The 22,143-nt window shown below is 34.3% G+C and overlaps 1 protein-coding gene across 1 annotated transcript in view; it reads right to left on the bottom strand.

Moving 5' to 3' along the window:
- Positions 1 to 3,928: 3,928 nt before the first annotated feature.
- The window catches only part of LOC143913982 (uncharacterized), a 170,291-nt gene continuing 152,076 nt past the window's right edge, over positions 3,929 to 22,143 (bottom strand). Inside the window, exon 2 of the mRNA XM_077434036.1 lies at positions 3,929 to 4,078. The gene's annotated coding sequence lies outside the window, so the exon portion shown is untranslated. The remainder of the gene's footprint in view (positions 4,079 to 22,143) is intronic.

Here is a 22,143-nt window from a genome sequence, read left to right as displayed (position 1 = left end):
TCCGAGTCCAATAATAGATTTTTACAAAAATGAAAAAGATAAATATGAGGAAAACAAATTAAAAAGTAAAGAATAAAGGCATGACAAAATATGTAGAACATTGCATAATTAAACTATAGTATTAAAATATTTGGAAAAGGTTATAAAATAGAATATAAGAAGAAATTGAAATTTACAAATATAAAACAAATGAAAAAGGTAAATACAAAATAAACAAATGAAAGGGAAAAGAATGAAAGCTATAATATGATTAAATAGCACATTACATAACTAAACTAAAGTATAAAAGTATTGGAAATATTGGAAAAATAGAATAGGAGAAGAAATGAATCAATCGGTCAAGATTCTGTTGATGTTAGACACGAATTGATGTAGGTAAATACCAAATAGATCAACCTCATTCAGCTCTCCGTTAAACATACGATAAACGCGCTGCAGATAAAAATATTTTTGGGAATTAGTTTAAAAATATCCCATGCCCATATGCAGTAGGGATCCCAAATCCGAATATACGGACTTATTTTTTTATTTTCAATCTACAGCACATTTAGTTATATTTGATGTTACGGATAATGATTCTTTTAAAATTTTAAAAATATCTTGAACTACTTAAAACTACAAATAAATAATTTAATTTATTCGATATTCGAATATTTGGGATCCCTAGTATGTATGTAGTAACAATTTTTGCTATTTTTCGTTACTTCGGTGTATCAAAACTTTTCCATTAGATACAAGGCGGGAAAGCCAAACTTTTCATTTTTCTCTCTGCCCTTTTGGATAGGTACATAAGGATGCTATTGAAAATGGGTGTGTGTCGAAAGCATCGAAACGGGTAATTGACTTTAACATGATATTCGCATCATGTCGTCGGCCATAAACCGCGTTCGCCTTCGGTACACCCGGGAATGTGTCTCTTTTGCAGGCAACCCATGGGGTTTAAGGGTTAACGCGTATCGCTGTTTAGGACGAGGGGAGGACGCACTGGATTGCGGCCGTCTCAAGAAAGGTCGTTGTGTTCAACTCGACCGCAGCTAGCGAACATTATTAGTTTCAAGTAATTGGTGATCCGGTTTAAGCCGCTCGAGAGCCCGTATTATTCGTAAGTCAACCGATTCCCCGGGAAACCCCCTCAGGATACGCGCAATACAAAGGGACTCGCATCCCTTTCGCATGCCCGACAATGGGACCAGGCGTGGGATAAGATGGAAGAAGGGGACGGGGATGCTGGAAGTCGCATTTAATTATTCGTAAATATAAATCTTACGACCGTTTCCTTGCCGGGGATATATACATATGTGTATGTATTGTGCTAGTGTATCGTGGAGTGATACGATCGAGCACATATCGTCGTCAAAATAGCGGCTTGTTGTTGTCGTTATCGCTGAATTACGGTAGATGTGCGTATTCAGGACGGGGAAAGTGCGAAATGTGTTTACGCAGAGGAGAAGCTCCCCCAACGCTAATTGAGTCAAAAGTGAGTTTATTCAATATGTAAAATAAAATTTAGTATGACGAGGACATGTTATAAATATTGAACATTAGTGGTTTTACCCGGCTTCGCTCGGTATTTTTAATATTAACCGCTTAAACATGACTAATCTTATAGTAAACCTTTTATTACATTTATTTGAATAGTTTTATTTTATATAAATTTATTTGAATAGTTTTATTTTATATAAATTTATTTGAATATCAATTTGTTTTTTACTTACCTCTTATTAAGTTCACATGGTTTTCGTGTTAGTGGTCATTTTTTATATCTCTTATCTCTTATCCGATCGTTTTCATACTTTGCCATATTGCTCATTTTAGTCATCAATATACATACGTTATATATCGTCTGTCATTACGTTGGAGATAAAATATCGTATACAATGCGTATCAAATATCCAGAATCTTGGATACGGTGACGTCTATGACGGTACGTAAGGCTACCATAATCTATCTTCAACCTTTTCGCCTTGATATGGCCATTTCAGATTTTAATTGTTTAAACGCCTATAATTCACTCTATATTTTATAAAATTTGCTCTATAGGTTCGCGTTATCTCTAATATTATATATTTATAGTTTTAACTCTCATATGTATATATAAATTTCAAATTTGGCGTCTAGCTTCATGTAATGTAATACACGATATATATTGATTTTTGGCCAAATATGTCAAATCTGACATTTCACGGCTAAAAGTATATCTCTTCACGGAGTTTTATCTGCGAGATAAGTATTCAATAAGAAGTTATGTTGTATCTAATTGTTAATATGATTTACAATAAGCTTACATACATTTAGTTTTTTACAATAAGCTTATTTTATTAAATTGACTGTCAAGAACAAACAAACATAGTATATACTAAGTCTCTTTCGAAATGATATGTATACCAGAACCCGGCACCTGCGCCCCCGGTGCCAGTGCCCTCGGCGCCTTCGCCCCCAGAGCCTTCGGTGCCCCCCGGGGCCGGGGCGAATTTATTTGAATCGAAAAGAAAATATATCGTCATAGAAACTTACCTGTTTACAAAATTCCCAACGACTGTTACATATAAATATATATACATACAAATCTTTTTCGAAATTATATATTAGATTAGATACACTCATAATATTTGATGGCACTTTTTGGAATCTCATCTGTTTTAGTGCTATTTTGTTCTGCTGGTCATTATGAATCCGTTATTAAGAATTAAGAATGTCAAAACTGGCTAAGCATGGTACTAAATTAACTTTAAAAACAGATTGTAGTATCAAAACTGGGTGCTACTTTAGCATGCAGTCTACCTTAGTATGCGATCTACCTTTGAATCGAAGTCGATTATTTTTTTAAATTTGTATCGTAGCAACGACCTGTTTATTATAATTTTTGTGACAGTTAACGCTTTGCCATTAACCTATAGCCTTGTATGTATGTTTGATTTTTCACCTCCTCCCCCTCCTCCCTCCCACTCGTTTTGTCATATTGTATTTTCTTAAACGTCTATAACTTGAACTTTTCACACAATATCTTATAAAATTTGCATTATAGGCTCTCATTATCTCATTATTAGGTTATATAATTAGTGTTAAAATGTTTATATTATAATGTTGATAATTCTATATATGTATGTACGTGCTATGGCCAAGACGCTAACAGTTACTTTTTCTCGTCTATCTTAGCTTTCAACTCTGTGATTTCGATTTTCTGGCTTGATGTTGGACTAAGAACGTAAACTGCGATATTTTACGAACTTTATATTATACTAGTTTTTATAGGCCATTTTGAGGTCATCCCACATTGTTAAGGTATTTAATTCTATGGAGTCTGCAATCTGCCGTAAAAAAAGTTTGTAGAAATTTATGCGACTGCATAAACTTTCAAACAAGGACTTTGCGACAAAACAACGTAGGTTACAAAATAGAGCTCGTACAAATCATGAGTATTACTTCCTTAGATTCATCTTAATCACCAAAGACACGCAAGGCATAGACATGTCGAAGAGAAGCCATATGTCGAAGGTTATTTTTACAAGGTGTTTTATTAAGTTCACTTCATAAATTGATCTGACAAATTTCCTAAGCTCTTCTGATCGCTTTGAAATTTTGCCATTTTACGAGGTTTGGCCGCCGATAGAGATTTAGATTGCGTCCGCTAAGTCTATAGTGAAATTTAACGGTAATAAACACGTTTAAGAATCCAAAAAAATTGAAAACGGTGATAGCTAACCTTTTGCCACTAGCCTGTAGCCCTAAATGTTTGGCTTTCCACCCCCACTGCTTTTGTCAGATGTTATTACGTTTCAGAGGGGTACGTGATGGTTGACGGGTGATGCTAGCGATTATTAATAGCCTCGAACGTACATAAGTTGAGATAAATATTCATCCCTGCATGTCATAGATGGTGTCGATTTTAGTTAGTTGTGTCATTATTTATTTATTTTACCAGGAAGGCTTGACAGGAAGACCTCAACGCGCCTTCCTGGACAATTAATTACAAACAATGCAGCAATTTTATAATTACATAAATCAATGTATTTCCAGAAGCTGAAGAACACGAAATAACAATTAATTAATTAATTATAGAATTAATCCATTGACACATCTATGGATTTAGATTTTGTACATAATTTTTACAAATTATACATACAATAAATACAGAAGATTTGTGACAACAGGAAAGATGATTTTTTGCCAATTTTGAGGAACCGTTTCAACAATGATTAGATAAAATCGGCAAACTCTGATAATAAACGATCGATTTGAAGTCACAAATACCCCAAAATCTAACCAGCAGTATGGCGGATCGAATCCACTGATCACTTGGTGCTAAACATAGACGCTACTATTAATCCATACTGCTGGCTAATCAGCATTATATAAGTATATCAGCTGTACTATCAATACAATATGTGTAAGTCAGTTAAAAATATTCAAGAAGAACTTTTAGGACCTATTAGTAACATTTGACAGAAATGTTTTAACGTTTGAAGAATATTTCTTTACATATACAACGTAATGAACTTTTCAACAGCTCAATATGTAATCCAGAAGTTTTCCCAAGTTCGCAGGGCGATCGCTTCCTCAATGCATACAAATCGACCAATAGCCACTTTAGGATTCGATATACGATATATTCCTATAGGGAAATATCATCTGTGTCGTCCCCAATCGGGCCGGACGCTGTTGCGGAGCAGACGGTCGCGCCACTTTACCTGGATCGGATTAACGTTCAAGTGAATGGGAAATTGGAAGGGGAGGGGGGTGAGATCAGGGGTGGCAAAACGGGGGATTAAAAATCGATATCCGTGAGAGGGGCTGGCCATCGTCGGTGGCTGTATAATTATTTGTTTTGGTGGGCTGGACCGCAGGTGCGGAGGATTAGCCCCGAAGAGCTTTCTAACCAATTAAGGGGCGCTTCAACCCTTTCATTGTTGTTTTCGTTTTGGAAAGCGCGAGCTTCGAGTACACATAGGGCTGCCATTTAATATTGCAAAAAAATCGATGCACCCCACGGGTTTTATTGCGGTAAATTCAATATTCCTGCAAGTAGTTGTGAATACCTTGCATTTGATTTTACGGTCAAGGTGGGGAGTGCAGCTTAAATAAGGAAACCACGCGTGAGTTCATCCATTTTACTTCCTACATTGAAATTCTATTGATAACTGGCTTACCTCGATAAAATAAACGAATTTTTGTTATTATTCCACAAGAATATTCGAAATATGATTTTTCTTAAATTATATAAAGATAATTTAATATATAATCCCTATTAATTCAATTCTGATTCGTGTAAATACGAGTAAACACTAGTACGAGCTTTTTGCTCGCAATTTTACCGATTTAAAGTTCAACACACTTCCAGTTAACCCTTTTAAACGAAAACAAAAAATAGTGTGGTCAGAACACTATCCTAATAAACATGTTTCAATAGAAAATACTCAATATAATATAGTATTCACAGTGCGAAAAAATCCCAAGTGAAAATACGTAATTTTGACTTTTGATTTGAACTGGACGACTACTTAGAGAGATTTGAAATCTGAAAAGTACTACAAATGCAAGATAAAATACCCGACTATAGATTCCAATATTCATTTTGAACAGAAAATTAACAGATTTTGAGAAATCGACCGAACAACACCAAGATATAGAAAAATCGCGCGATTTAAAAAATACATATATCTCCGAATCTCGATCTAATTAACACTTTTTATTACCATATTCGTGTTCACTGGGCATAGATCTATAAGAAAAGTCATATCTCGTCTCTGAAACATTTTTCGTGTCGAACAGTGTTATTAGATGAAGACCTTTTTAACATGCTTCGATTCATCTCTGTTTTTTTCAACTTTCGTTCATCTCATTTTGAATATTTTTATTTTTTCATCCACCCATCTTGCTTATGGCCATCCTTGTACCCATTTCTCGGGTATCCTCTAAGGTATTTTTCGAGCACTTCTTTCATCCGCACTTTTAGCTACAATTCAAATTTGTATGTACATATATTGAGATAAAATAAGAGCCTAAACATCTTAAGAAAAAACAAAATAATTACACACACACTGAATAAGAAACAGGTTTATTTGTGAGCCAATTTTTAAGAATACAAAAGAAAGGTTATGAGGCATCTAGTTCATTGTTCCAATTTTGCGTTGTGTAACGTTTCGTAACGCTAACGTCATCATCAAAATAATTCACTTCACCATACATAGATAAGTTTTATTTCAAAAATATAGTGAGTACCTGGAGAGCTTTACAATTGATACGATATTTTGTGGAAAACTATGGCCTAAAGAGGGGAAAGAGTCAATGTATTGTTTTTCAACTACAAAGGAATGTAGAGCAGGTGAGTAATTGAGGATGGGTTATTCTCATCTCAGTGATAATATAACAGTGTGATGACATTATTTTAGTCATCGGTAGAGTCCACCTGAAAACAAAAGTCCTTGGCTCATGGAAAAGTTGTGCAGGGGGTATGGTAGAGAGGGTTGGTGGGGTTGTACAGAGAGATGATGGGGGGGGGAGATGTTGTTGTGTTCGTTGTCGAACAACACAATACAGGCAGACGTACAGGCAGAAACAGCGAGTTTGCTCGAAAGAGGCGTGCTCCACCATTTAATTAACGCGTCCGTATTAAAATAAGTGTGCCCGGGGAAAATTCCATTTTCTCTTTTACTATTGTTCGACCGAACGAATAAATTTTCGAGTACAATAACTGCGCGATCGCTAAGAAATTCGCTCTCGCGAAAGAGGGAAAGCGCGCCTCGTTTTTTTTTCGCGATTACACTGACGGCGAAAATTATGCAAAATCGTGGAAAAGTTAGTAAATAAATCAACGCCTATATTATATGTATTCGTATAAATCTTTTTGGTTGAAAAAAATTAAATAGATAATACGGAGAGATTTTTCGATGATAAATCACGACGTGACTTATGAAAGCGCGACACGGCCAAAGTTCGATTTATTTATTTATTTAAGTTTAAGTTTAAAATTATGGAATGGCATTAAAGGAGTCCCTAATGCACCACAATGGTCGAAAAAATAAAGAGAGATGAGAAAAATAAAAATATGTATATACATATTGTTATGTCCTGACGGACCGGAGACACAAAAAAATGATATCTGATTCACAAGCAGATCAATGTTTGATCTACGAGCAAACCAGATAAACACTTTAATGTTTCCGTTTAATAAAAGTCACTTTGTATTTTAATTAGTTTAGAATTTATTATATTCTTTGTAAAGTTACAGCATTAGCCTAAGAGAATTTATAGGCACCTTTTTACTAAAAGGTCCAGATCACTTCGATGATTTTATGTTTGAGTAGAAGTTAAAGTTTATAAGCGCTAATTTTAACAAAGGGTTTTACAAGGTTTTCACTAGGAATTTCACAAGAGTTCACAAGGGTTTCACAAGGGTTTCACAAGGGTTTTCACAAGGGTTTTCACAAGGGTTTTCACTGAGTTGAGTAGAGAAGTAAAGCACTGTTATACGTGGTGTTGTTCAGGGTAATCTGCCTTATCGAGGTTTGGGTATCCCCTTTTATACTAAAGAGATGACGTTATTGCTTGTGTTATCTTATCGAATATGGTTTCCGTTTTCATTGCTTTGATATGGATTCGTCATTTAATTCGTCTGATGTGACCGTATGTGGTCATCTTTGGTAGGAAGCAGATAAGACTTCCGTTCTAAATATCGGGGTTATGAGGTCATAACAATATGTAACATACACAGAAAAAAACCATTTATATATGTATAATATAATCATTAAAAACAATAGTGTTACATACACCGAAGAGTAGTTGCAATCGGATTAGGCCGAGTAGCATTCCAGAGACTGTGTGACCGTTATAATTGGTTTCAAGGATTATCTCTAGACTCTAAGTGCATGTAGGCTAAACAATGGCCACCGAAATGGTCGCTATTTGGTCCCTTCGCTGAAGTGACCGATACCGTGGGACTGGGTGTTGTGGGAATATATATCCGGGTACATGCCTAAATAATAGGGAAGTAACCTTGAGATAAAGAAGTTGAAGATGCCTTGAGCAACCGACCCGTTATAAAGCGGTACTTAGGCGATATCAAGACATTCTGGACGGAGCACTGCCAGTACGTGTATCTCCTTAATCATCAATAAATGCTGTGACACGACTTTGGCCTTTTACTTGGATCCACTACCCACCCCTACGCAACAATAGCATATAAATTAAAAATATTAAATAAATTAAATAAAAAATAAAGTAGGGAATGTCTTACGCCTATAGCTAACAGCCCAGGGTTGTGGAATAGGCAGTACGCGCCGGTACGGCATCCCGCTACCTTTTATCGGCACGTTACGCAACCCGGAATAATAATTTCCAAAATTAAAATAGTATAAAACTTTTATTTTTTCGAAAAGTTTCAAGGAGCACTGCTGTCAGGATCAAGGATACTACCAGACTTTATGTGACGCACCAAATGTGTCTTTAGCACATTTAAATAGTACCAATATATAAGAACCAGCCGCAAACAAAAAACATCCCTGAGAGGCTTAAATGGAAGAGAGGAGATTTATTTATTTATTTATTTATTCTAAACAGACCATTGTGGCATAACAGGAATTCCTAAAGCACCACAATGGTCAAAAGATCAAAATTTTACTCCTACATCACATTCAATTATGAAAATAGTGATGAGCGCAGAGTACCAGATAAATAAGTTAAGCTAATCTCGGATAAATACGCTCGCTGAAGTGGAACATATCACATTCAGACTAAACAGCAACAATTTCATTAAGAAGTCGGATAACTCTTGGAATAGGAGCCGTTCGATAAAGCACTGTGCGGATAGGAGGTACAACCATCTAATGATGATGTCTACAGCGTACATAATTATTAGGGACATAAAATCCCAACTGTTCCAGCAACGATGAGCATGACGTATTACCACGTATGTAGAAGCTTGAGAACAAAACGAATTAATAAGAAAAGAAAAAAAAATAGCCTTTTATATAAAGCCAGCGTCTCACTTTAATTTCGTGCAATGAAACTTTTAAAATTTAAAAGTTAAAAAAATTTAAAGCCTAACAGGTAAACCCTAATGCGCCTTCCTGGCCGATTATTAACACCGATAATTAATTAACGGAGACATTTTAGAGACCATCAAAGAGACATCTATGGACAAATTTGACAAACATTTATACAGCAATTTATATATCAGCAAATTTGATATGCTGTAAATTAATTTTTTTGCGAGAGATAGGGCAGGTTGCCTATATGTTGGAACAGTTTCAATGAAATCCGATAAATTGACTAACTCTTATACATATGTATTTATATCTGTCTTGTAAATAGGTTTTTGAGATATCTGCCTATTATGTTGTACATTAACATTAGAATAATATAATACTATGATTACTAACAAAATTAAATTAAAATTGTCAAATAGAAAATGATCAGTAGATCAGTAGCTATTAAAATAGATATAACATGTATTGTGAACATAATTTCGTAATAATAAAAAGCATTTAAAAATAAAAAAATATTTTTGTCACATTACAGCAGTACCCGGCCGGGGAATAAACCCCTGATCACTCAGTTGAAAGCATTACATAATAACCACTGAGTTATTCTGCTGGTAAGCATTAAATTATATTAATTTAAGTAATAAGCAAATTAATTAATTCTAGTACCAACTATAACTTTTCAAATTTTGACAAAAAGTTTTGCTACTTATGTACAACGTATGAGAATTTTTTAAATGACAATATTATATATGACAGTCGTCTCTGGAGAATGTCTTCGTATAATTGCTAGGGTGGGTTAACATCAAATTTTGACAAGACAGATGCTTCCAAGCCAGATTAATCATTACAGCCTTGGCATTGCCAAACTGGGGCTGTGCATTCAGAGTCGTGGAATTTTTATGTTTGGATTCGGAGTCGTTTAAAATTTAAGTAACCCCGACTCCGATTTTTTTTTACTTAATGAATATGAATCGTATATAATAATAGCCTAATGCATGCCCACGTACTGTGCGTGTGCTGCGTTTGAATGTCGTTAACATGCCCCGTCTCTCTTTTCCCCCTTGCAATCGTATATCGTGGAAAGAGACGCGGGATATCACTTTGTTCACATGATCGTCCGATAAAAACAAAATTGGATTTTTTCAAAAAAATTAATTAAATTTTAAATTATTAATTTAATTGATCCAAATTGCAATATTTTACTGAGTGCGCAATTATCTGCACACAGGCCACTAGTTTTAAGTAACTGACTTAAAGTGATATTATATATCTTGGATCTCTTCGTATATACTAAATCGTCACCAAATCATAATTCTCAATGGTTTTAGATCATCACTTAGACATATTCCTTCCGGTGTCCCACAAGGGTCGCATTTAGGTCCCTTATTCTTTTTACTCTATATTAATGATATCTCATACATCTTCAAACATTCCTTTATACTTCTTTACGCTGATGATTTAAAAATTTACAAACCTATATACACCATAGACGATTGTCATAAGATACAAGAAGATCTAGATAGATTCTCTATATATTGTTTAAATAATGATCTTTTTATTAATCTAGAAAAATGCTCTATTTTAAATTTCACTAGAAATAAGTCAATTATTACTAATCAATATCAATTAAATCATTCAATCCTTAACACGTCATCTTCTATTAAGGATCTTGGTGTAATACTCAATAATAAACTAGATTTCTCTGAACATATTTCTTTTATTACCAACAAAGTATTTAAATCTCTTGGATTCCTACTCCGCTCAACAAAACCCTTTAATGATCCTTATGTACTAAAATTACTTTATTTTTCCTTTGTAAGGTCTCACCTTGAATTTGCCTCAATTATCTGGTCACCTTTTTATTTATCCCATATTAATTGTATTGAGAAAGTTCAACTTAAATTTATTAAATCCTTACGCTACCTTTTTCCTACCTATACCCATTCTACTGTTTCCGACATTTTAAAAATCCTTTCTTTTAACAATCTTTCTGTCAGGCGACGACATTCTGATGCTATATTCTTCTTTAAGCTCATAAATGGTTTCCTTGATTGTTCTGATTTACTGAATAAGGTTAATTTCAGAATCCCAGTTCGATACCCTAGACGCGTTACACTCTTTTCACTTGATCCTTTCAATACTAATTCCCAAAAATATTTTTATCTGCAGCGCGTTTATCGTATGTTTAACGGAGAGCTGAATGAGGTTGATCTGTTTGGTATTTCCCTACATCAATTCAGGTCTAACATCAAGAGAATCTTGACCGATTGATTCATTTTTTCTTCTATTCTATTTTTCCAATATTTCCATTATTTTTATACTTTAGTTTAGTTATGTAATGTGCTATTTAATCATATTATAGCTTTCATTCCTTTCCATTTCATTTGTTTATTTTGTATTTACCTTTTTCATTTGTTTTTTATATTTGTAAATTTCAATTTCTTCTTATATTCTATCTTATAACCTTTTCCAAATATTTTAATACTATAGTTTAATTATGCAATGTACTACATATTTTGTCATGCCTTTATTCTTTACTTTTTAATTTGTTTTCCTTATATTTATCTTTTTCATTTTTGTAAAAATCTATTATTGGACTCGGGTGTTACATATATTATTTATTTACTTTTTGTGTTTTTTATACCTATCTCTGTACATCCTGTCTGTTGATTTTTCAATTAATAAAATAAAATAAAATAAAATATATGAACAAAAATTTCAATTTAATTGAAGTACTTGTATGTACTCGGAGTGTGTGAAATATCAGAGTCGAAGTCTTGGTTTATATAACAAGGGTTTTTTTACAAGGTTTTTATTAGTTTCACTTCATTAATTAGTCTGACAATACTCTTCTGAAAGCTTTGAAACTTTGCCATTTTGCGAGGTTTGGCAATAGAGATTAAAATTGGGTCCGCTATGTCGATAGTGAAATTTAACCGTAATAAACACGTTTAAGAATCCAAAACTTTTGGAGACGGTGACAGCTAAACCTTTTCCACTAACCTGTAACCTTATATGTTTGACTTTCCGCATATATATTTTAACTTCACTAATATATAATATAATGAATTTTAAAATGTTTATATGTTGATAATTTGATATATGTACGTGCTATGGCCAACAAGTTAATTTTTGACGTCTCTGTGTTCGAACCTGTTGATCTATGTTTTCAACTCTCTGATTTTGACTTTTTGGCTTGATTTTGGACTGAGAGCATCTATTTGGAACTGCGACATTTTAATAACTTTATACTATACTATGTTTTACAAGCCATTTGCAGGTTATTAAGGATTCAGCCCTGGTAGAAACTGAAACTCACCAAGATGTAATCTTAACACTCTTCCTAATTGCGATTCATCGGTTCGGACATGCGTCGAATTCTCCGACGAGACGAGACGAGAGAATGAAATGCGTTCTATTCAGAAACAAGTGATTCAAAAATACTGAACGAAGAGTGTGCTCAGAAGAAGACTTCGTTCATAAATAACTCGAATCGGCTGGAAGCTACTTGCCGATTCAAGGCGCGATCCTTTTATTGTGCGAAGTGCAACAGATGCCCCAGATTAACACTTGATCCTGAGGTTCCTTCGCTTGGATTATCCTCGGGATGTTTTTCATTCAAGCAACGTCTTCACTCTTAATTTTAGAATCAGTTCGCACTTCAAAGAGTTCCAGCGCTCGCGTTCCAATCTCCGTTCGCAATGTAATCATCGTTACACGGAATCGAACGAAGCGCACTTTGTTTGACCTCAATTTAATGCTACGTGTTATATATTTTTAAAATATTTAGCGCAACACATGCTGTGATTAACATGTTGTGACTAACTCAAAAATAATAGTCCGTGTGATCATATGAATAAAATTAGATGTAAAGAAAATTCAATTCTAGTGGGTTCCTAGCACATAAGTCACAAGAGGTTTTTTATAATATATTGGGTTTGGTGCATCCGCTCTAAAATCGCCAGATTAACAGAACGCAGCTTTAAACGTAATTCTCGTTTTCTCGAATGATAGATTGCACATCAGATGACGAGTAACCTTTCGATGTGCACAGATGCAATTATTAAAATTGAGTTGGACCTTTCTGGTGAGTTTAATAAGGCAAGATTCGGAACTTATCGAATCTTGCCTTATTAAACTCGCCTGAAAGATCCAAATCAATTTTAATAATTACCATTTTAATAACTGCATCTGTGCACATCGAAAGGTTACCCGTCATCTGATGTGCAATCTATCATTCGAGAAGATGAGAATTGGATTTAAAGCAGCCGTCTGTTGATCTGTCGTTCAATTTGTCTGGAGATTTTAGAGCGCATGCACCGCATCCACGCCAAGCGTCCAGTTAAAATTTTAAAATTGTATTTTGTTTTATATAGATATAAGGACGGCTTGACAGGAAGACCCCAATGCACCTTCCTGGAAAATTAATTACAAACAATGCAGCATTTTATTATTACATAAATCACTGTATTTTGAAAAGTTGAAGAACACGAAATAACAATTAATTAATTAAATTATTAATCCATTGAGAAATCTATGGATTTAAATTTGTACATATTTTTTACAAATGGTATATACAATAAAGACAGAAGATTTGTGACAACGGGAAAGATGATTTTTTGCCAATTTTGGGGAACCGCTTCAACAATGATGAGATAAAATTGGAAAACTCTGATAAGAAACGATCGATTTGGAGTCACAAATATCCCCAAATCTAACCAGTAGTATAGCGGATCGAACCCACTGATCACTTGGTGCTTAGCATACACGCTACCATTGAGCCATACTGCTGGCTATGTTTGATTTAAGTTAAAATAAGATATAAAATCTGCGAGTTTAACTATAATATTTTAACTAGCTATAAAATCATGTCATCTTGAACCTTCTCATGAACCTTTACTTAATAGCAATATACTAAAACCAACGATTGGATGCCATATTGCATTACATAGTAAGAAGTCGACAATCACATAAACTAAAATATATACATATGTGTTTGGTAGCAAAGAAGAGACGTATGTTACTACATATTCCCAGAATATACAATGTAGATATGTATGTATGTATAACATATTGCACTTTGGGAAATTGTGCATGTTTATACCCTAAATATGGAAAAATATTGTCCTAATGACCGATATTTTTCTCCAATTTGTCAATTTTGTTATTGGTGATTTTGTCATTGAATCTTTGGGTTAATCCGCCAGTGAGATCTATTTTACAACTTACGAAATGTTTTTACAAAGCTCCTTTACGTTTCACTTACGATTACAATTCAGGAAAAAATTTGCCTCCTATCCGATCGTTTTCATACTTTGCCATATTGCTAATTTTGGTCATCAATACAAGTAAATGGATCCTCCGCCATTCCGATAGAGATAAAATATCGTTTAAGACGCGTTTCAAGTTTGAAAATTTGAAATCTGGGTGACGTCTATGTAGTCTTTAGTTTTATACATAGATGACGGTAGTAAAATAAAATTATTGGTATTTTTATTCAAAATAATAATTTATATATCTTAATATTATATACAAAACTAAATAAGAGATATAAAAATTACCACTAACACGAAAACCATGTGAAATACAAAGGAGGTATGTAAAAAGATGTTTGTTTTTAAAAAACTTTTTTACATACCTCCTTTTAGTTTCACTTACGATTACAATTCAGGAAAAAATTTGCCTCTTATCCGATCGTTTTCATACTTTGCCATATTGCTAATTTTGGTCATCAATACAAGTAAATGGATCCTCCGCCATTCCGATAGAGATAAAATATCGTTTAAGACGCGTTTCAAGTTTGCAAAATTGAAATCTGGGTGACGTCTATGTAGTCTTTAGTTTTATACATAGATGACGGTAGTAAAATAAAATTATTGGTATTTTTATTCAAAATAATAATTTATACATCTTAATATTATATACAAATCTAAAAAAGAGGTTTGTTTTTAAAAATTATTTTTTTTTTAAAGTCTATTTTTTTTCAAATTTTAATTATGTTTATGTTTATAAATGATATTTTTTCTGAGAGTGTAATCTTTTCAGGTTAGTATAAATGGTCGTGTTGTAAATGATTTATTAAATGTAAGAAATATGTGTATATTTATATAAATACGTACGTGCAATTTTCATAGAATAAGAATAGAAAAAAAACCAACATGGCGGATGAAAAAACGTTCTGTCCCAGAATAAATATTCTAATGGATTTCCACGTCAAACCCTTCGCGTTGTCATGTCGTGATTGTCTACTGACAGATATTGATATAGGTCTTACAAGTACATACTGGAACTCGTCTGAAAAATACAACAACACAACAAACAGTGTATTTATATACGTATATACACATAAAGAGAACACACACATACAGAGCCATTGCACTTTTGGTCGTCGTTGATTAAGACATTTTCCATGGGGTGTAATAAACGGAAAATAAAGCAACCTCTCACCCGGCATCGAGAGGGAGAGGACGAGCCTTTCCATGGTAAACACACAGCTTTGTGGCGAAATGAAAAAAGTTTTTCATGGCGTCTCGACAGGGCATCATCAAGGTTGACTTGGATTATCTCGAGCGAACGTCACGCGGCCGACAAATTAATGGCCGCTTTAAATCGGTGCCCCTGGGGATAGCCTGGTCGGCTTGTTTGTACGACTCTGTGGCACATTATTCGTCTTCTGGATCACCTCAGACCAGACCACTGTTTTGTATCGTGTTTGAATTTATCTTACTTTTTTTTACACTAATTAAGAGATCCACTTCGAAATAGTGACCGATCGTTTGCTATTTTCGTACCGACAATGTGTTGCGACAAAGAGCGCTTTTTAAATTGGACAAAAGGAGGAGGCGAAAGAGCAATCTGCATTGGGCATCTTTCAGTCTCTAATTATACTCGGGACTATTCTATCCGACTTTTCAAAACAGTGGTTTCGTTTGTTGTCGCGATTCACCTCATTAAAAAGATTAAATGGGGAAAAGCAAGCGTGAAGTGTGATAGTGAAGCTCTTCGCTATTAGTGAAATAGGGGAGATTTGCATCGTTTAGTAGCAAATAAAAATCTTGGAAGAAAGTAATTGACACTTTTAAAATATTCTTCTTTATTAATGACTAGTCGATTCGATGAAGCGGGAACCAAGCATGCTATCGCATTCGTGCAATGTTTTTAACATTGTAAGGACATAAATAATTTCTTTATTTTCATTAAATTTTTTCATATTTAAAAATATAATATTATTACAATACTAGTATTGTACCCGATGAAATATCATCGCATGGGTGTTGGCATATTAAGTTATTAAATAAAAAAAAAATAAAAGAAATGTGTCGATCCTGTGTTCGATCTGCACGCGGTCGATTTTTCAAATACTTTTTAAATATATTTAATTTAATATTTATATTTAATTGTTTAGTATGAAAAAAGTAGTAAAAACTACCTATCCACCTACATATAAACGCTCAGAGACTTAGAGCCGTCTATTAGCCTAGAGGAAAAATTGGTAGCAAACAGTAGGGGAGAGTGGTGTACCTATGGACGAATGTACCTGTGGACAATGACTTTATTTCGGTCGGGGAAAATATTTTTGCTACACAATGTTCTAGGGAATTATGAACATCAAATATTGGTAACATTCAATCGACCTTTTGTTGCCGCGCGCTGCCAGATTCGAGTTTTTTCGAGAATTTCGTTATTTGGGACCCAAAAGTAAATATTTACCAACGAACTCTTTGTTTTTTCATATTTATTAAAATAACTTTTCATACAAGATATGCATTTAGTTTTGTATAGTGGTTATTTACCTATTTGGTAACGACGATATATGTGTTAAAACGTAACCACAAAGAAGTGTATTTTAATATTAGTTGAATATTTCGTTTTGTGGTACCTTGGACATTTATTTGGTTGTACCTCTGGACGCGTCCAGAGGTTAAGGTTAGAGGTTCTTGTGAAATTAACAACCAAAAAGACTTTCAAGTATTATGTTGCTGAAGTTATGAATAATCCAATCGAAAATGACATTGAAATTAAGTATTACAAGAAAATATCGACAAACAGATTTCTTGTGGTCGATGACTAAATTTATAATATTTGTCAAGAGGAAGTTGCCTCCTCCTCGAGTGGTAGGCCAATCTGGGAGACTCAAATCACAGTTGGAATTTAATGTAGACCTTGAGAATTTCAACATTGGATGAAATAGTTTACTTCGTATAAATTATTATATATGTCCAAAGGTACAACATACACTGTCCATAGGTTCAACATACTGTTGAACCTTTGGATAATTTTTTTGTTTCTATCATTTTTGCAAAAAATAAAAAACTGTTATGCTATCATTAATTTTTCTTTTTTAATTTTAATCTTGAATATTCAACCTATCTAATGACATTAAAAAGTTTGCATAAAACAATAAAGTTGCTGAGCTATGACTGAAAAAGCGAAAATTGTCCACAGGTACACCACTCTCCCCTATATATAGAAGTTTTTTTCTTTCGTAATTATATTCGCATATAATATTTATAAATAGGCTACTTTAGATGCACGAATACTGCTTATTGATTTTAATTATACTGTGCCTTTGATAGAAGAAACCCTTTGATCAATGTATGTACATGCTTAGCAGTAATATCCGACTGTGAAACATTACTCCAAGTCTAAATGATGCTTAAATACTAAAATATTACAAGAGCACGCAGGAATAACTATTCAACGGATGATGTTGAAAGAGACAGTTTAGCGTGACTAAATGGAATACATATGGACATGTATGAATGTATAGGTATGTATGTACATTAATATGTAGTAGACTGATTGAAGGATTTAAGAGCCAAAAGCCATAAAATAAGATATTGCATTGTTAAAGCGTAATGGTAAATTGGCCAACTAATGCATTTTTATTGCTGTTTTCAAATTCCATCAGAGTGTATTTGCAAATTTTCAAAACTATTCGTAGAAATGTCAACAAGTAAAACACTAGTAGAAAATGCAAGTTACAGTTAAAAAGGGTATAATGTAATAAATTGTCATTTTCTATTTTAAGTTTGACTTATTTCAATATTAAATACTCTTAACAAATAGATCTTATGGATATCAACACTGTGCATGTAAGTCAAAATATGTCCTTTTGATCAGCTCATATTTAATGAAATCGCATTTTTTGTATTTAAAATAAAGATAGATACTCATAAAGTAAAGCTCTCTTGAAAATTTTCATATTGAAAATAATGGATGCGGTGCATCCGCTCTAAAATCGCTAGACGAATTGAACGACAGATTAACGGACGGCTGCTTTTAATGCAATTCTCATCTTCTCGAATGATAGATTGCACATCAGATGACGGGTAACCTTTCGATGTGCACAGATGCAATTATTAAAATTGAGTTGGATCTTTCAAGCGAGTTTAATAAGGCAAGATTCGATAAGTTCCGAATCTTGCCTTATTAAACTCGCCAGAAAGATCCAACTCAATTTTAATAATTGCATCTGTGCACATCAAAAGGTTACTCGTCATCTGATGTGCAATCTATCATTCGAGAAAACGAGAATTACGTTTAAAGCTGCCGTTCTGTTAATCTGGCGATTTTAGAGCGGATGCACCAAACCCGAAAATAATATCAGGGATATGAAAAAAATTACAATTTTATGAAAATACTGTTTCTACCATCGTGCGTGGTAAAAAATCATCTTTCCTGCTGTCACAAGTCTTCTGTATTTATTGTATCTACAATTTGTAAAAATTATGTACAAATCTAAAATCGATAGATGTCTCAATGGATTAATTCTGTAATTAATTAATTAATTAATTGTTATTTCATGTTCTTCAGCTTCTGGAAATACAGTGATTTATGTAATAATAAAATGCTGCATAGTTTGTAATTAATTGTCCAGGAAGGCGCATTGGGGTCTTCCTGTTGAGCCTTCCTGGTATATATCTATGTAAAAAAAAAATATATATATATTTTTCACTCCGGATTATTGCACATATGTATGTGTTCAAAATTTACCATAGATGATGTGTGTATAATATAAATAGCGTAAGTGAGCAGAGCCACAAGTGGAGCTGGCGACGAATGAATGTAAAAAGTGTATGATGCGCCATTGAGAACGATGGCTATAATAGTAAAAACACATTCAATGGGGTCTTAAAAGACCCCCCCATTAGTCTACAACGAGCTCAACATAAATTAATAGTGTCCGACAGTGCGTCATTTGGAGCGCCCCGCGTACATTTTCGCATGAATTACGCACAAGTTCAAATCTCGCGGGAGCTGCGGACAATATTGAAATCTAAATTAGGGGCGAAGCCCTAAAAAGGCACAACTTCAGCGTCGCGAGTGCATAAACAAAGTCGCTCAGCCCTGTGGGAAATAATGAGTGGGGCCTCGCGGCTCGGTAATACCGGCGATATTTCAGAGCTAATTGCCGGGCGTTATGAACCACCGCTTACCGGAGAGGAGGGATGACGGGGATGAGGCAGGAAGGGTAGTGGAGACACGACACGTTATTAATCGTCAACCCTGCCACCGCCCACCCTCCGTTTTTGGACCCTCTAAAGCCGGGGTTCTTAACCAATGGCCCATAGACCGTCAAAAGATTCCAAGGGGTACGTCATCAGATAATGTATAGTTTTAAATCATGGCTTTTCTTTCTGATGTGAGCTGTATTTATATTTCTTCAAACGTATCATAGTTCCATTGCAATCAGAGAAATGCTATAATAATAGAAGTGCCTTCACGAATAAATAAATTGTGTCAATAATACGCGGTACGTCTCCATAACTACGCTAGAACGCACGGAATACAATCAGGGTCATCACAGATTCACTACATAAATTAAAGATTTATTTACAATTTGAGTATATATGTATATGGTGGTGTTGGGTGTTGTTGGCCAATCCGTTTCTTTTCTCAGTTGACGGATTATTTTTATCCAATTTTTTGTATTTGTCTGTCCTCGGGAACTCTTAAATTAACGTGTAATGTATAGTTTCAACAAAAATATGTATACTATAAAAAGAGGAATTTTTATATTAAATAAACTTAAATAATTGGTTATTATTGTAATTGAGTATTCGGCGCCACCAAAAAATTATTTCAAAATAATTTTAATATTTTTCTGGTGCCAACCCCGAAATTTTATGTAGAATACGGGCGATCGCCATGACACTTTTAAAAACTGCCAAACTACGTTGTTAATTGAATAATATTGTTGCGTACGGGTGGGTGGAGGATCCAAGTAAAAGTCGAATAGTCGTTTCACAGCATTTATTGGTGATTAAGGAGATACACGCACTGTCACTGCTCAGTCCAGAATGACATGATATCGCCTACGTACCGCCTTATAAAGGGTCGATCTCTCAGGACGTCTAATCTGTTTACCTGTTGTATAGTCACGTATTCGGATATGTATTTCCACGACATTGGGTCTCCCCGTACCGATTCTGAGAAAAGCCTAATAACGGTCATTGTTTAGCCTAAATGCACTAAGAGTCCAGATATAATCCTTGGAAGTAAGTGCATGCACTTAGTTAACCCTATAACAGATATCCGTTGGTCTAAGTGCAATTCACTCAATCCACGGCGTACGTAACAATATGTTACTTAAATGATCAATTTACTTGTATAAAATGTATCCCACGTTGTTAATTGTGTGTTTTTGAATGCATTGTGCAATTTTTAACGATGCACTTGCCCATTACCCTTACCTAGAGAAGTTTTTATCGGACATGCTAAAATTATTTAGGAATGTCTGTGGACAATCGTGTCACTTGACAACAATATAACGACTAAAGCCACTTCTATTATTATAACATTTCTCTGACTGGGAATCGAACCGTGACCACTCCGCTCAAAAGCATAATATGCGAACTATTCATATACACTGCTTGTTAAATTATTCACAAGTGGTGTCTGCGGTCCGACCAGAAGCACTGCAGAGATACTCAAAATAAATTATTTTCAATCGAGGTCAAACCAGGGCTAGGACTCGGGACCTTTCGGTGGTTAGCATTCAGCCACCAGCGAGCTGGTTAATATGTTTTAAAAAATATGTTCCAAAAAGGGGTCCACATCTGCGCACAACAGGAAAGGTTAAGAACCCCTGGTCGGAAGCCCCCGCATCCCGAATACGAGCATCCACGTCGTTCAAATATTCAAATCGGCGACACGAAACATTCACTTATTCATTAGGGTGAGTGAGCGCTACTCAGCCATCTATTTGGGTGTGACATACCTACCCACAACATACTCGAAAATTGCTTTCACACCTTGTGTGTGTGTGTCTCTCTCTTGTTTCCGGTTCCGTTTCCAATTTTGTAAATACCAGCTTTATGTAGATCTCTCGCGTGAAAAGATGCACTATTGATTTTGAATTCCGTTAGATTGCACTGCATCGCTCTGGTTGATGGTTATTCGGCTTGCAATACAGCTCGAAACAAAATTTGAATTTCACAAAGGTTGGTTTTCTAAAATTGATATTTTTGATACATACTATATACATATTTATTTATTTAATTTATTTATATAATTTTATCTGTCTGGCTAATTTAAAAAATACATTCTTAATTACTCAACTCTAAAATTTGATGTGTCTCTTCGCACCTCGCAAGAATGCATCCACGGTCTTAGAAGACCTGCCGCACTCAGGGAGGGCATTGTACACGAGCACACCCCTGTGAAAAACAACACCAGCTGCGTGGTTTGCAACCATTTGTAGCAAACCCTATTTTAATAGTCACTGATCTACTGGTCATTGTCTATTTTACAATTTTAATTTTAATTTTAATTTGTTAGTAATCAACATATCATATATATATAAATACGGTAATCTGTGTGTGTGTGTGTGTCCCAACTCTCGCCGAACATAATGAACGAATCGATAAAAATCGATAAATTCATTTTTCGACGAGACGACTTTGTCGCGACTCGAACCGATCACCCCAAATAGCCTGAATATAGGTCTAAATTGAGCTAATGGTCACGAACATCACGCCAAATCCAATTCTTCATTTCGCCTTTTTTTTTAAACATTAATTGAAATATTCCTTCTCGCCATATAAAAATACGTAATTTTAATAATTTCATTTAGCGAGGTTTTGAACCATTTTTTTTATATATTTATTTTTAATAAGATTTAAATTATTTATATTTTGACGATATTCGAGAAAAAATT

This window comes from Arctopsyche grandis, chromosome 7, assembly GCF_051622035.1.
Source record: "Arctopsyche grandis isolate Sample6627 chromosome 7, ASM5162203v2, whole genome shotgun sequence".
NCBI classification, from domain to species: domain Eukaryota; kingdom Metazoa; phylum Arthropoda; class Insecta; order Trichoptera; family Hydropsychidae; genus Arctopsyche; species Arctopsyche grandis.
Note: the sequence above shows the minus strand (reverse complement) of the source record. Positions and strands in the feature narration are given on the sequence as shown.